At 47.9% G+C, this 16,936-nt stretch overlaps 1 protein-coding gene and 1 long non-coding RNA gene across 4 annotated transcripts in view; both read right to left on the reverse strand.

Moving 5' to 3' along the window:
* LOC143377721 (uncharacterized) overlaps positions 1-5,865 on the reverse strand; it is an 83,860-nt gene extending 77,995 nt beyond the window's left edge. For 2 of the 3 annotated variants that reach the window (XR_013087396.1, XR_013087395.1), the window contains exon 1: positions 5,525-5,865. This is a non-coding gene — a long non-coding RNA (uncharacterized LOC143377721). The remainder of the gene's footprint in view (positions 1-5,524) is intronic. The other variant, XR_013087397.1, reaches the window with a different exon arrangement.
* Positions 5,866-10,146: 4,281 nt separating this feature from the next.
* The window catches only part of Toll-6 (Toll-like receptor 6), a 50,857-nt gene continuing 44,067 nt past the window's right edge, over positions 10,147-16,936 (reverse strand). The window contains exons 2-3 of the mRNA XM_076829349.1: positions 11,268-11,338; positions 10,147-10,734 (exon numbers count right to left, since the gene is read on the reverse strand). The gene's annotated coding sequence lies outside the window, so the exon portion shown is untranslated. The remainder of the gene's footprint in view (positions 10,735-11,267; positions 11,339-16,936) is intronic.

Raw genomic sequence — 16,936 nt, forward strand, 5'->3', positions numbered from 1 at the left:
TACCGTGGAAACGTAGAACGGTTTTAAGAGCACTTCTCGGTGCTTGGAAGGCAGACGCCACTTCTGCTCCCCTCCCGACAAATTGACGAACTTTCGACAGTCGGCCAGCGGCTTCTACTTTAATATCGTTGCCATTTTTCGCGACTGTTCGCGTGCTTCCCCGACGAGCGAATATTATCATTACTCCGGGAGGCGTCTGCTACCGTTCGGATGGACGATGGAGGAGGAACGCTCTCCGCCGGTGGTTTCGTGGTGCGGTTGAGCGACGAGGAGGTTACAGATAACGCGGGCCAGCTCGAAAACGCGGCGAGAAGCCAGAGGAAAGGCGTGCACCAGGCAAGTTCGAGTGGCGTGCGCGCGGTGAATAGGCGACTGCGTCCGCAAGGGTCTTAGTACACGGCATACTTGGCGAGAAATTCGAAAAAAAGCGGAGGCAAGAAAACTCCCCTCACTGGAGAGGGGCGCCGGAGAACACGCGAGCTTTCCTAGCACTCTATTCCGCGATATGGAACACACTCGCGGAAATGTTTATTTCGAGACGCGTAGCTTGTTCCTTCCCTGCTGCTTCTTGCATTCTTCAATCTTCTTTCGCCAGCATAACGCGCGGGCATTCTTGAAACGTTACACTAGCGGGCTTGCTCAGAGTAGAATGGAGCTGGGGTTGATACGTGCGCGACTACGATTTACGTTGGGAATGGACCTTTCTTTTATAAGCTTCTTATACTCGTATAGCTCCTCGAAATTTGGAATGAGGATAGATGGAGCATGGATAATGCTATATATAATATAAGTTTAAAGTCACGTGTAGGGGAGACCGGGGCTTGTTCATACAGACGAATTATCTCGACACCGTATATGTGTAGCTTCATTTGAGCGAGATATATGAGGTTTGTTGATTAATTCTTTCCTACGATCCAGCGTACGTCAGTATGCGTACCTTGACGTTAGGAATCATTTTATTATCTGTATTCGTTTATACAGAGAAAAAGTAAATACAGTGGCTCACAGCCATAATCGAACAGTCTTTAGAATCGCATAATTTTTTTAAAATTCGTCCAAACGACTTGAGTTTTTTTTAGAAACTAGAAGGATTAGTTTGCTAAGTGACGTGAATCGTCGTTTTGAAAAAAAAGTGCACTTGGTCGGAATAGCAAAAAAAATAGAAAAGGTCGTTTTTTCAACTTTTCTTGTGAGCCTGTAATGAAAATTTAAAAATTCCGTTTGTAGATTGAAGTAAGTTGTATACGTGTCTAAAATTTCATGAAAATCAGTTAAGGTTGCTCTAAGCTATAAACGCTTAAAGATCGCAGGATAAGTTCGAAAATCGCTGATTTTGGGAATTTCCAAGATTCTGGACCTTATTCTGCGATCTTTAAGCCTTTATAGCTCAGAGCAACGTGAACTGATTTGCATGAAATTTTAGACACGTATACAACTTACTTCAATCTACAAACGGGATTTTTAAATTTTCATTACAGACTCACAAAAAAAGTTGAAAAAACGACCTTTTCTATTTTTTTTGCTATTCCGACCAACTGCATTCTTTTTCAACACGACGAATCGCGTCATTTGACAAACTAATCCTTCTAGCTTCTAAAAAAAACTCAAGTCGTTTGAATTAATTTAAAAAAAGTTATGCGATTTTAAAGAATGTACGATTATGGCTGTGAGGTACTGTAGTGCTGTTCACTTTTCAATCCGTCTTGAGACGGATAGAGAATTTTATAATCCGAATTAATTTAGCATCACATTGAGTCTTTTGAAGGTAAGGTAATTACGTTTTGTTGAAATGACTTCCTGTGGGGTAACTTGATATGTTTTCTCTGGGGCATGTTGATAGTGTATCAATTTTCCCCGACTGCTTTTAATTGATTATTTTCCTTTTACATCTAGGAAAATGGCTCGAAATTATATCAAAAAGACAAATCGTGGCGAAATATCGCACTATATTTTTGAAAAAGCGTATGCCGCAATAGAAAAAGAATCAAGAACATTAAAGCAAAGCGCGAAAATATACAATATTGCAAACATGAGTTTATTAAAATATATTAACGAAAAGAAGAAAGCACCTCATATTAAAGTGGGATATTCCAGATATAAACAAAAATAAAAATAAAAATGTTTTTCTATATTTGTTCAAAAATTTGTTTGGTTTTCACAATACGACTTTGTTCATTTTTAGTCTATATTGTTGGAAAGGTAACTAAATTAAAATTATATTTTTCAAATTTGTTCGTTATTCATTAAACGGATATTTTACAGATGTATCAACATGCCCCAGAGCAGTGTCAACTTTCCCCGCACTGGGGTAAAGTGATACATTTTGCCTTCGTTCAAATAACATTTTTTCTTTCATTTTGTATGTACTTTCTCGTTTTCGCTTACTATATATTAAACAGGAAGGACCAAAGTATATTTCAGCATATTTGTTATTAAGTAATTAATTCAAACACAAATTAAAAATATTGAAAGTGGATAACGTATCAACTAGCCCCGGTCTCCCCTACCTATTGAGAAGATTAAGAACAGCAAATTAACACGTGTCCACAAGAGACGCTGTATATTCGATTTGTTTCAATAACTTAAATTGTTCATAGGTACATTACTCGCACTAGAAATACTACTAGATATCATGGAAATTTCAGGGCACCCAGAACCTCAGAATCCACCAAAGACTAGCACCATCAAGTTCCTAGAATCCTCGCACACTATAGAAAAGTGGTCGAACTTAGGAGATTTCCAACCCTCCGCCACGAGAATCGAGTTAAAATTACGTGAAACTTGAAAATGCACATTAGAATAAGAAACTGAGCCAGAAAGGGTTCAGCCTAACGGTCAGATCGGATATTTGATATTAGGATTATGATTCAGGCTGAGACGAAGATGGAAGCTGCAGGATACCAAAAGGAGAACTAGGGAGAAGAAGCGTGGAAGTAGCTTTTTTCGAGAATCCCGCTCAACTTCCCTAATAGCGAGCATTTTTTCCCGCGAACGAGCTAACAAACTTTCGGAATTCCTGGCGCTGCTTAACGCCAGGAGCGCGGCGTTTCTCGCTGGAGGAAGCGACCGGAGCAAAACGCGCCTGCATCTCGCGTCCTTCCCCGCCCAGCTCGGTCGCTTTTTCCTCGGCGCGGTCGCCTTTACGCCGGCACGGTTCGCGAGCAACAACTGCCGGCAGCTCTCGACGGGATGGCAAGTGCAACAAACTGGAAGTACGGCTGTTCAGCTCAATTATTTTCGACATTTTTCTGCCCGTGCCCTTCGAACGGCAACGACCTCCAGGCGCCTACGTACCGCCGCGTGCACCGTGCCATTTTTGCTACAGCGAGTTCCGCGAAACGATCGGAAGAACGCGAGCCTTCGAGACACTTTCTCTCATTCAAAATTATAATCATCGTGAAGCTTGGGATCGTAATCGGTCGCTTAACATAGTTTCTTATAAATTAACTTTGCTGAGGAATTGGGTACTCGAAGGGAAGAAGTTTGTGACTTCACACGACCTCTCTAAATATCAAAATTTCTTAGAGAATCATCTTCGAATAGATATCTAATCACTTGCGCAACTCCCGCTACCTTTATGCTTGCAAGCATCTTGCAGCTTTCCACCTACCTAAGGCACCAAGATTCCACACCCAAAAGAGGGCATCTTGAGGCTCAAAAGCACAGGGTCACAGAGAGCAAGAGAAAAGCTCGTGATCTCTGGGGCAGCCTGTACTCGCGCGTCGCAGGTTTTCTTCCTGTTCGTTTCCGTTTGCGTGTATGCAGACGCAGCCCTGCGAGAGGAGAGGCCGACGATTATCCTCGTTACCTTCTTTCGCTTGACTCGCCATAGTCGCGTTAAGTCGCACACCTTCCTCCTAAGCGGATCCCCGGCGCTTGACTCGCGCGCGTCCGTCTCGCGAGCGCTCCTCTCTCGCTCGCGATTAAATCGTCCCCGCGAAAAACGCGCCCCGGCCTTGCCAGCGGACCCTCCCTCGAGCCCGGCTCGCTTTTTGCCTGTTTCGGGCCAGACAATTACTATTTCTCGCTCGCGCTCGCACGCGTCCGTGTGCGTTTTTAATTGGACGCCGAGGAGCGGGTTACTTTTCACGGGCGTCTCCGGCGCGAGCGAATGAACCGACGTGGCCAACAAATTAGTTTAATTACGGGTAAAAATGCAGCGGTCTGGTGTCCGTGCACGGCGAACCGCGGTAATTAAATTTCCGATCGAAGGAAAAATGTTTAATTATGCGCGACGTGGCCGCCGAGCGTAAATCAATCCCGCTGGATCAGGGCGGTCTGGCTCGCTGCGTGTTCGACATACGAGAACACGCGAGCGAGGCGATTGTTTAATAGCTTATCGGTCGGGCTCCTTGGGGTAAACCCCTTTTGAGGAGTTCTTTTACCGGGAGCTTTTTGCGAAAAGCGAAAGAGTCGACGCGAGGTAGACGTCGGGGACTCTCTACCTCGACCTGACACGCCAGAGGAATTTGTCGAGCGGCAGAGGATTATTTCGCGGCTTTCTCTAAGAGTTTTTGAATTTCCCGTGCCTCTGATCCTTTGTAATAAAAGATACTCAAAGGGCTTTTTACGGGAACTTGATGCGGCGAGTTTGAGATCCACTTGTCGAAAGCGAAGAGAACAAGGAGAATTATTTTGCCGTAAGTGGTTGCTTTTTGCGGAGGCAGGATATTCGAAATGCTATTTACCCGAATTCGACATGTTAAGTTTAAGATGTGGCAAGCTAGGCGAGAGGGGGCCGTGGTATCGGGCGAGGCTTCCTGCCGTCAGTGCCAGCAGGGAAAATTAAATATTACTGCGGAATTTTAACAGTCAATTTTCACTCCAGCTACGCGAAAGAAATTGGCCAAGTTTGGACGTTCACGAGGACGGCGCACGACGCCGGTGAATATTCAAAGTTCGCCAATTTTTTTCTCCCGCGCACGAAGTGAAAATTGGCAGGTGAAATTTCCCAGTAACGCTTAGTCTCGCACGCTTCTACTGGCGATAAGAGACTCGGTGGATATTCGAGCTTGTTAAACGAGAGCTTTCCTTACAGATAATAAACTTTGTCGCCTGATACGTAGAATACGTTACGTTTAGACTCCAATGTCGGTATTCATAGTCGCTGCTTATTCTTAAGCAAATGCTTAAGCATTCGGCATCCTTTACTAGCTACTAGGTTAGTTGAGAATGCCACATGCTTAAGCATTCGCTTAAGAATAACTAGCGACTATGGATACCGGTCTAACAATCTAAACCTAACCCTAACCTAAAAATATGAAGCCAAACACTCGTCAGAATTCGATGGAGAAGCCATCTAGTAACAGAAATAACCGATCCTTTTACCACTGGAAATATCCCGCCCTAAATTTCCTAATTACCGATGCATGGCTTATCGACAGCCAAAAATACATTCGATTTCGTCTCGTACGCTTTTAATACGTTCGAATTCGCTCGAACACACATACGGTTTTTCGATGCTCGCGGCCAAGCACTAGACGCCATTAGCGTAATTAATAGAGAGAATAAACTGGCTACTCACGTGGCAAACTAGCTCGCTGCACCGCCGTTTTTCCACGACGAAAGCCGCTGCCAAGGACGACTGGTCTTTCGAGTGTCATGCGAACCTTTGGCGTAAAACTCAGACAGCTTGGCACGGGACGAAGGCATTGAACGAGTAAAACGATCCGAATAAGAGTCGCTGTTACGGCACTAGTTACGCGGCACTCGATGAACGGCCCGCACGGCACAACGCTTCCACAACAATGCCGCGGGACACGTTCCTCACACGAAAGTTACGCACGGACTGACGCGACGCGCGATACGTAAACAGAGTTCGATATACCTTCGCGCTGCGTCTGATTCGCGATGGGACGAAAACTACGGCGGCGTCCTTCCAATGTACTTGCCTCGGAACGTGTAAACACTGTAAACTATACGCGGGCTCCGCGCCGCGAAGGCAGTGACGTATGTATTTGGGTCACGTGATGCTTCCAATATGTCTACCGGGCGGGAAGTCAATCTCGCTACTCTTATTCGGAGAAACGTGGAATTGTACGATACAGAGAAGCTTGCGAATTTTATTCAATAACACAAATTTACAAAATCAGCTACTGCTTTGGAGTTTAAAGGCTCTTCGCTAAAGTTTAGGGAATTATAGTTAGACATTTGCGCGCCAAACAGCTAAGCGCGCGAATATTTGAATCTTGTAGCGGTAGATTTACATATCTGTTCCTGCTCTTGTCTACGGACTAGACAGTTTGAGGTTTTTAATTTTAAATGAGGTAGGAGTTGCGAGAGGAGAAGTTGCTTGTAATGTGGGATTATCTTTTACAGACTGAGTTCCTGTATATTTTCTAATGATTCAGTTAAACTTTGAAGTGTTTATATTCTGTTCCAGATATATTTCGGCTCAGTGTGCCTGGATTACCAACATTCATCAGAGGTAGACACGTATCATTTACCGTTATTAGAACGTAAAGGATTCAGGGCTCGGTGTATATGGATTTCACAATCCTTCTGCCTATTGTTGCTACAAGGGGGTACATCATCCTCATTTAGCAGCTCGCGTTCGATTTTTGAACAATGGGGAGGGCTACATAGCTCGCTCCGAGATCGCAGATAGGGCGACTTCAGGGATGTAATAGCACGTTCCAGCCCCATTCGGAATGGTACCGCTGTTGCGTTATTCGGATAATGAAGATACCAGCTTTGCACAGTTAATATAGATACCCCCCGATATTTGGGTAATACAAGTGCCATTGTGCTCCGAACACGCGCTCGCGAATTCACGGACAGGCCCTATTACGCTATCATTCCAGCCACTCGAATATTTTCTTCGATATTAACGTCGACGAGTGCAGGGTACGTTACGCGGAACGTGGTGGGAACAATTGCATAATACGACGGAAGTGGATACACTCGACTGCAGATTATTGCCCGAATCTGGAGGAGCTCGTGCCCATCCCGCGATCGCTTTCGCCGCAAATAGCCCTCAATGATAAGATTACCTCGCAGTATGAAGCATTCAATCCCCAGAATTAATCAAGATTGCCGGGCCACTTTACCGAGGATTTGGGCTTTCGCTGTACTCGACTCTGGACAATTAGAGGACATTGCGAAACTTCTACTTTAATCAATGTGTCCTTGCTACTTGTAAGCTGAAAGCTTAATTATCAATATCCTGCAGCATATACCAGTTTTCCGAGTGCAAGTGTCTCCTTACTTTATAAATAGCCTCATTGCTATTTTGCTGAATAGCTCGAGCTACTCAGCAGACCCAATGTTTGACAATGAACGTCCCACCCTTCGATGAATTCTACCCAATTTGTCCGTTAAAGGGCGCCAATCATTGAGAAGCCTGCGACGAGAGAACGCAGGGCCACGAAAGCCCCGATCAGAGGGCAATGATCAAGGTTTTCGAAACGCTGGCCATGCTCGAGAACATTTGACTCCATTGATGGAAATAAGAGCGAGCCACGAGTGGGCCAGGGAAAGAGGGTGAGCGGCGGTGATTTCGGGCCCTGGTATCGGGCGCGTGCAGTGGGGGGTGATCCGCACTTGCAGCCCGAGGGGGCTGGCAGGGATTCTCATTCATATCGCGAGCTCCTGTCCCATTGTCGGGGCCGCTGGACGGACAAAAGCGTACGCAGGGGAAGTGAAGTGCTGTCAGGAGCAGCGCACTCCATTGCGCGACACAAATGGCAACCAAAAGTGGAGCTGAGGGAAAACGGGGGCCGAAGGGGGCGAATGATTTCACTGTTGCCGCGCCGCGGCGTTGCGCCAATTTTCGAATTCGTATGAAAAATTCTGCGCCCGGGGAAACGCGCGGAAGGCACCAGCCTCGCTTTTTGCCTCCCCACCCTCCTGCCATTCCGCTGATTGTGCCCCTCAAGAGCTGTCGACTCTGAAGCTTTCGCGCCGTTAAAGCGAGTAAAGTCATCTGGCACTATAATTTGCGTGACGTCGCGTCCCGTCCCTCTCGTACGCAACGGGTATCATAGCCGACAGAGATTTCCTCGAGATATTTATTCATGAGGCAGCGGGCGGAGGGAAGGATCGCCTAATTAGTCTCCCGCGGCAACGGAGGTAATTAGATTCGACGATCTCGGAGCACCGCGCGAAATATCGAACGCCCTGCTTGATATAAAATGCCAGGTGGACGAAGGAACGCCTTGAATGGTGATGCTCTGTAGCAGAATCGTGCAATTATAAATATGACTCGATCGCTAGGACGTTAGAAGGGCCATCGTCGGTGACCGGAAGCTAGAGGGTAGCTGAAGAATTAAGCGCTACAAGCTTTCCGGACGGGACCCGTTATTACAGGCAGCTATGCACTCGGCGGCGACTTGCCGTAATTTTCCACGAGTCCACGGGAATAATTATAAAAGTGGGAGGGAGGAATGCAGAGAAAGGGAGCGCTGGCTGCCTTTACGGATGTGCAAGCAGCTTTCAGCAAAGCCCCGTGTAATTACTGCTCTAAGAACTCCCCCTTCGTGACGCGTGGCAAGTGCGCGCCCGGCCGCCCGCGCGAGCACGCCATAAAAGATAGCCACCCCCGCGATACGAGGCTGCGATTCAACCCCGACTTCCGCAGATATATTAACCTATATTTCAAGAAGCCGCCCACGGTGCCCGCCGTTCAACCCCAGAAGCGGCATTCGACGTAGTCGCGTGGATTGTTTACCCGTGACAAAGTGGTCGTTTGGGGTGGGCGTTTTTATCCACGCCTCTCGGAATAATTGAGTTCGTCAAGAGGATCTTACAAGGGAAGATCCCGAACCCGAAAATTCAAAAAAAAAGGCTGGAGCTTTGCGAATACGTAGGGAATTTCCTTCTAATTACAACGCAATTTTTGTTTCCTGCCCGAACTCACTCGAACGGGGTGAAATTAACCTGCGAGAATTCGGTTACTTTCCGATTTTGTGCTATAACTCGCGAACTGTAAGAGATAGGAAAAGAGTTTCAAGACAAAAATTACTTCTTTTAATTAGATCTATCATAGGGCAAACAAAATATTTTACAGTTCACGAGATAACACAAAATGGGAAAGTAACCGAATTTTCTAGGGTTAATTTCACCCCCTTCGAGTGAATTTGGGCAGTAAACAAAACTTACGTTGTAATAAGGGAGAAATCCCCTACATATTCACGAAGTTCCAGCCTTTTTGAATTTTCGGGTTCGGGATCTTCCCTTGTTAGCGCGAGGTTATTGCCGTTCTGCAAGTGTTCCGCCTGAGTTTCCTGGGGGAAACAGCAGACACTCTCTATCAATAATTCGTTATATAGAATATATCGCGTAACTAAAACAGTGAAATATCTCGGAATCAATGAACTGCTCCATCCCCATTTCTCTCGGTTACTTCGGCCATTGTTGAAGAGAATTATCCATCCCACTTCGATTCGATAATAATTGTTTCCAAATCACAGCGTCACCGTCATTGGGAAATAATTATTTTTCCCCGCGGAGAAATCACGTTAATAGCCAACGCGGGGGTGGCGGTGGGGGGAGGGGTGGACAGAATCGAGAGAGGCTTGAAAAATATCCAGAGAATGGAGTTGACGTATGTGTGACTCGAATTTCATTTGCCGATCGGTAATACGCGCACTTGTTGCCGCTATATTTCTCAATCAAGTTAATGTAATGGACATGGCTGCGCGACCGGCTCTCCATAGCCGATGGGAATTAATAATAGCGTGAAAATTTGGAACATACAGATCGCTGGAACGAGGTCCTCGTCGTCGCCGCGTGAAAATTCGCTCGGGCCAAAGAGTGCTTGCGGCTGGATTAAAATTCCTGACGAAGGGATGAAATGGCAGATGGTTTTTCAAAAGAGCAACTTCTTCAAAGCGTTAAGCAATTTACACCGACTTCTCCGTCGTCCCTATCTTCTCTAACTTTTCAAAACTTTCAGAGCAATCGTCATCAATCTTCGCTTCCAAAGTCTCCGAAGAAATGACCTCTTATTAAAGAAAGAAGAAAAGGATTTGTTACTGGAAATAAGTTACAGTGTTACGGAGCATAATACGTACCGTCGGATAACATTTTCGATCCCGATGATCCACCAGATGTCGATGTCCATGTGAGCTGTGGCTACGATCAATAAAAAGTCTTGAGTCGATCTTCTTGCCGATCTACGACGGGACAAAGGAATCGTTCTTCGTGTTGTGATTAAAATATATATAAATAACTTTATTGTTTATAATAAAATGCCCTATCTATTTTACAAATATACAAAACTCTTGCTATGTACATTAAATCTCCGTTCGACGAAACAAGAAGAGAATGCTTACACGCGAGGAGAGAGCGGCTCCTCGTTTCTCTTTTGCTTTCCTTCAATAATCGATCATTGGATTAAACTATCGTGTCGAGTAGAAAGAGAGAAAACTTGTTACTTCGTTGCAATTACGAGTTAATAAAGGTAGTATGCTCGGAGGTGTGTACACGTGTATGCTTGTCCTTACGTTTCAGTGTCTCGGTGTATGTGTGTGTGTGTGTGGTTTTCCATTACGTTGCTTCATTTTTTTTTTGTCATTTTTTTTCAATCGTTTCGCTTTCTTCGCTTCACGTCGTTTTTCTTTTTTTTATCTTCTTTTGCCCTAATTACATTTGCACACTACGAAGCTATCACGATTCTCAAAAATACGAATAACCGTTTACTTTAGTTGGACACCGTGTTACGGAGTACATGGCGATAGTAAGAAATACTTCTTGATAATAAGTAGAGAGAAACGTCGCGGCAGCCGGGGAGTCCTGGAACAGAGAAACGACACGGGCGATTAGAGGCCGCTGCGCCACGCAGAGTTCTCGTTGGTTGAACTCGAAGAGGAATCGCGGCAGGAGTCAACGAGGAAAAATCATCGTAGGAGCTTTCGGGCATAGGTGCCTAACCTTTCGAATTTGTCACTGGGTCTTTCAAAATCTCAATGCCCTCAATGCGCCACTTCGAAAAAGAACCCCTACAAGTTTGATAAGCAACTGCGCAACGTTTCCGCTGGTACAAAACGCAGGTACACCGTATGAATGGAGTTCGCTTGAAATCCAGCAAGAATCTACCAAAAATCCTGTATTTCCACCCTTTGATCATGCAGCCTTGAAATATTAACGAGACTGCTACCCGAGCTCAGCCGCGATTTCGACGGAACCTCATGCAAAATCCCCGAACTTTCCAGTGACTGGAGCTTTACCAACACCCTATTCATGAAAATGCAGGCGAGTCGGCGAAAACTCCGCGGCTCCGGTCTGGTTACAAGGAACAGGGAGGGGGCGAACAAACAGGTACTCACCTTGCTCACTGCGATTTCCAATTACTTCATACGTAATGCGAATCGATAATACTTCTGGCAACAGTTCACATCTGGAACAGAAAAAGCGGGGCGGTTCGGTTAGACCAGCTATAAATCACGGCGACGTCGACGACGACGCCCCCGACGCCGAGACAAATTCCCCGGCGAACGTATTTCCACGGAATAAAACGCGAAACACTCGTGGTCACCGAGACAGATACGACGATTTGTACGTGTACCGTGTGTGCCCCGGCTCCAATGTATGCGTTCAATTGTTTCTCGGAGCTATTGAAGAAGGGGGAAAGGCATTCGATTTAGACGAGGGAATGTGATTGCAATTTCGGTCACTGCATTTTTTCTTTTGCCCCTCCGCGTGCTAGATCAATTTACCTATTTCTAAATAGAATCACCAGTTTCTAACATCGATACTACAGACACACTCTCTTCCCCTATGCCCCTGCCCTTTCTAGACCGTACAGCGTGTAAACGACAGCTTCTTCTCCCCTTCGTCCCCCCGTACGCTTACAGAAATGCTTTTAAATTTCCACTTCGTTGTACCCCCTCGCGTCGGAACGCGTTTCCTCCTTTTTCGCGGTTGTCGCGTCTAGACGCGACGATCCTACGTGAGTCTGGGATCAGGGATGAAGCAAGGCGCGCTGGGATCGTGACTCCAGGAGGAAATGTCCGTGTTGAAATTCCCGGGTTACTCGAGCCTCCTTACACCCCGATGAACGGGGTACGGCAGTGCTCGACACGTCGCCTCGACTGCTTGTTACGTCGTCCATCTTCCCCGGGATGCGAGACAAATTGATACAAGGGGAGGAACGCACCCCCTGGCCACCGGCCCCCGCCAGGGGGTGGCGAATCGGAGCACCGAGCGCGTTTGATTGGGGATGCATTTTATTGCTACATGCCAGGACAGTTTTACTACCCCCGGCAAGATCCGGAGCGCGGGCACGAGCTCCTCAGGAATCGCGCTTTGGCATTGGGAATTCTTTTATCGAGTCTGCTGGGGCGCGGGAACCAGTGCCCGCGAGCTTTAACAAGCCTCTAGTCATTTCCAACGCACGACGAATCCCGATCGCCTCGTACCGGTAGGTGTTTCTATTTTCCACCCAAGGTGGCAGTGGAAAGTATCCTTAACGCGTGCGCTGGCGGAGTGAAAGAGTGCAGTGCTCTCGGGACTACGAATTACATCCGAAGTGATTCGAGACAGAACGATCGGATTGATTGACAATTTGTAGGAGAGCGGATTGAATAGGGATGAAAAAGTCCCATTGATGGGCGTCCAATGGAATAATTTTACAAACGACCACTCATTCCGCCGCGGAGGCGGGAACAAAAGGGACGCGCCGGCCGATATCGCGAGTCATTATTAATTTTCCAACTCGGTTCAATTAAATCGCCGCGCGGCCGCGACGAGAGGGATGGAAAAAAGTTCCATCGACCTTGCTGCCTCTCGTGGCTGCTCTTGTTGTAACTCGTTCATTTCTTCTCCGTTTTTTAATTCGCCGCTACCTTCGCAGCCTCCTCTCGATGCGTTTGACACTCTCCGCTGTGTGGTTTATCGCGGACGGGGGTTGTTTCTCGCGCAGCAGATCCAGGCTGCTCAGCCACGTTTCCCTTCGATATTCTGTTCCCCTTCAGTTGTTAATCGGACGGAACTCAAGCGCCAATTGACTCGCGGCAGAAGACTAATTGAGAAAATAAGGGAAGGAAATCGTGAAAATCAACTGGAATAAATTAGCCTGATTTATGGACGAGATACAACGTTGGCCTGCTCGCAGAATGTCATTGCGCGCTTCAAGACGCATCTCACACGGTAAATGAAGCGTGTCTTTGAAATACCAGGCTTGGTTGGGAAGCCTGCGGGGACGTTGTTGCGGTGGCACTCTGAATGACTGAAATGACGCGCGCGCGGGCCACGTCGATCATTAATTTGGTGGAATCGAGGCCGACGCTCGCGCGAGAATTTCCACTGGCGTTGATATACCAGGTGTCTTAGCTTCCGTCGAGCTAAACATTCCCACCTTCTACTTCGGGATATAGATTTTCTATTTGTTCTAGACAGAAATTTGCGCGAAGCCTATAAACTGCGTATTAATAATCCTGTCATCTGTGCTCGCTAGAACACGCCGTCAATATTCGACGAATGAAAGCTGGAGCACCGTGTATACACAATATCGGGGGATGACGACGCGTCAACTTGTCCCGCCGCGCGCCGTTATGAACGTCCAACACGGCTGCTCGCGAAGTGGCCGCGATTTCCGACGTATTATATTATCAATTAGACACAATCGTGGCTGGTGATTAATTATGCGACCCGTGAACATGCAAATAAGAGCGGATCGATACGGCGAACGAACGTCGGTGGGTGTATCGGCCCGGAAATAATCGAAACCGTCGCTGCCCCCGTTATTTCTGCTCGTCGGCCAGCAGCGTCGAATTTCGCGTTCGTTTAACGACGCTGCCCCGTATCGTTTGATCGCGGTATTCGTTAGCAGGACTTCGTTCCACCCTCACCTTCGAATCCAGGTTCCTTTCGTTCCTCGAGCCCCCAGCGAATCGCGATAAACAAAGCTGCCTCGATGACCACCCCCCATCGGCGAACGATGGTGTTATATCCGAGGTTAGTTAACTAAAATGGGAATCAACGACGAGGGTAGGTAACGCAATCGCGGGCAACTCCATTTGTCCTGGTAATGAAAACGTTGGGAATTCAGGGGATGGCTGCGTGCTCGACCTCGTGTGTTCGGGAAACCATCGAACCACCCTCGCGAGTTATCCGCGAACTGGGGCACGTTCTCCAGTTTGTATACCAAGTAAATAGCAAAAATTAAGGAGTGGAGGGTCCTGCTTAACGAGACAGAAATCTGTGTTTGATAGGAGAAATGATTCCATCCGGATCTCGTCACCACCGCCCAGACCGTCACTGTATTTCGGATTAATGAAGGAAATATCGCACACGATACGGCGATAAAGCGATTTAATCACGGGCAACATTGACACCAGCAGACACACTCGTATAAAACAACCTACTCGATCGAAAGTCGCTCCTCCCTCTGATTCCATTAATTGGCTCTGAATCGAGCGTACCCTTTCGCGAGTGCCTCCGCGCGTTTCCTTTTGCGGGCGTAGAAGGTGGTTGAAATTCAGCCGAAGAAGACCGCGAGGAAGGCCGGTCCGCGGGTGTTTGCCGCGGAAAGAAAGTAATATCATTCAAAAGCAGCCGGAAGTTATTCCCCGATGCGAAAGTTTCTCCATTTTACATTACAGGAATAGTCCGCGGTGGACGTTAGTCGCGGGGAAAACTTCATCTCCGCGATAACTTTTCCAATTATTATCAGATGGCAAATGGACAGTCTTTGTGTTTTCCGCGGGCGACGGCGGGGCTTGAGAGCGGCGAGGGCGACGAGGGGAGGGTGGGAGTTCAAGAAGTCCGAGGGAAGTCGAGCCGCGGCGCACAATACCCCCGGTGATAAACCCCGACAGCCGTTGGAAAATCTATTTTTGATCGAACGCTCGATGTTTTCCGAGCACTTGCGCGCGCTCTCCACGGACAAAGATTTCGCCCGGCTATACACTGCGGAGAGTTCATCCTGAACGCGTGCTACCATCGCCCTCTAGCCCTCTTCAAGCCGAACAATCGCATTAACTTCCTCCAAGGCCCATCGACGCGCCTCACGAGGACGTTTCGCGATGGAAAGCGCGCAGTTTTCGCGATACCGTGGTCGTTCGGGGCGAAGGCATTTGCATAATCACGGAGTCTGCTCGCTAGGGGATGCTCGGCGGGTTTGTTTCGTCAAACGGTGACTTCGCGCACGAGCAGTGGTTTAAAATTCACGAGCAATTTTACTGTATTCCGGGGAATTAGCGAAGAGCCTTAAACCCGAATGACATTGTATTCTTAACAGAGATAAAGGTTTGGCTAAATTAATGACGAATAAGTGAAAGAATCGTTCTGATGGTCAGGGAACAAGTGGAGCTTCCCTGGCGCGCATGGCACCGTCTTCTGATAACCCACTGTCTATGCAACCCATAATTCACTTTAGACTCGGAACGATCCCAAGTCCAGATAGCCGAGCCACGTCCCCGTAAAGCACTCCTTCGAAGGAACAAGAAGACACTTCGAATGCAAACAGATACCAGCGCAGCGCTAAACGACGGGAAGAAAAAAGGAACGGTGGAGCAGCGTTGCGGCTGAAAAAAAGGATCATCAACGTATCAGACCGTATTTATCTCTCGTTAATCACGAGTCGTTTCGTTAACGGGGGAAGAAAAAAAAAAGGAAAACGGAGGAAGGGCGTGCCGGGAGGGAGGTAAATAAATGCCCGAGGCAAACATTAATTACAACCGCGGCCGCGGCGTATCCGTAATCGTTTCGGTCGTGAATTAAAAGCAGATTAAGATATCAGGCCGCGAGGGTGGAGCGACAACGGCAACAACGACGACTGTCCCGCGGAAATAATGAAACGCGCTAAGCGGTCTTGAAACTCCAGCCGCCCCCGCGGAGCCGGAGAATAGGAGTCCTTCCGTGTTTACAAACAAGTGGAACTGGTTCTGAAGGGAGCGAGAGGGAGAAGCTGCACGCGAGTGGACACGCCCTGGCGTACCCTATGGCCCTCGAGCGTGTGAAAGGGCCCCGGCCGCCGAGATGAACAAAGAGCCACTGTCCTTTGTCTCAACCGTTTCACGACAGAGTGAATATAACGGCGAGCGTGTTAATTAAAGCCGATAGCCGGTGCCCCACGGATAATCGTGCGTGGAGGAGGATCGAAAAGGAGGCAAAAGTGCCGCGAAGAAGGTGGAAGACGGATAATAATGATAATAGCGTGAAGGAGAGAGGGGGTAGGGAGGAAAAATAGAGGAGAACAGAGGGTGGTTGGTGCGGGATTTATCCCGCAAAACGACGTCCGAAGTCGAGGTCCGCCGCGCCGCGCAACAGCTTCGCTAATAGCGCCGGCTGCGTTAATTAATATCGCGCATAATAACGCCGTTCCAATTGCATTCCGATTCGTATTACTTTTATTATCGCAATGACCGGCAATTAAGACATCGCCTGCACGCACCGCCCGCGCCCCCGTCGCCCATTATTATTAACCGCCATTACCGCGTCGCTATCGTCGTTAACGCGGTGTGAAATTGAAATCCCCCATTGCGCACTGTCTATTAACATTCCGTACGGCGGCCACCGCGCGTAGGCAACAGAACGCCCACGCGGACGCGACGATTCGTTCGTGTTTTCTCTTCCGCCGTCCCCTGTTCGTCGTCGATAGGGGCTCGCGGCTCATAAGGGCGTCTCGATGGCTGCAGATGCATTATTCCTGGCTCTCCTGCGGCTCCACGGCCCGTGTACACCCGGCGAAACTTCGTGTCCAATATTCAGAGCGAGGCTGAAACTCACCCCCGCTAGGATCGCGAGAGAGAAGGGAAGTTTCCTTGGACGTGCGCGCGTTCCCCCTTTTCTATCTGCACTTGCTGCTCGGTTCGTTAAAATTGAAGGTTCCTCGCCGTTGCCATTGCCAAGTCGAAAGTCTGCGGGAACTTCCTCCCCGACGTATCTCTCAGCTCGCTTTCCTTCGTCCTCCTCTTCGCCATCGTTTCCTTCCCGCTCGTTCTTATGCCCTCGCCCTCCTCGAGCCACACTCCAGCAGCGTCGGTAGCCGGAG

The sequence above is a fragment of the Andrena cerasifolii genome, chromosome 16, assembly GCF_050908995.1.
Source record: "Andrena cerasifolii isolate SP2316 chromosome 16, iyAndCera1_principal, whole genome shotgun sequence".
NCBI lineage: Eukaryota > Metazoa > Arthropoda > Insecta > Hymenoptera > Andrenidae > Andrena > Andrena cerasifolii.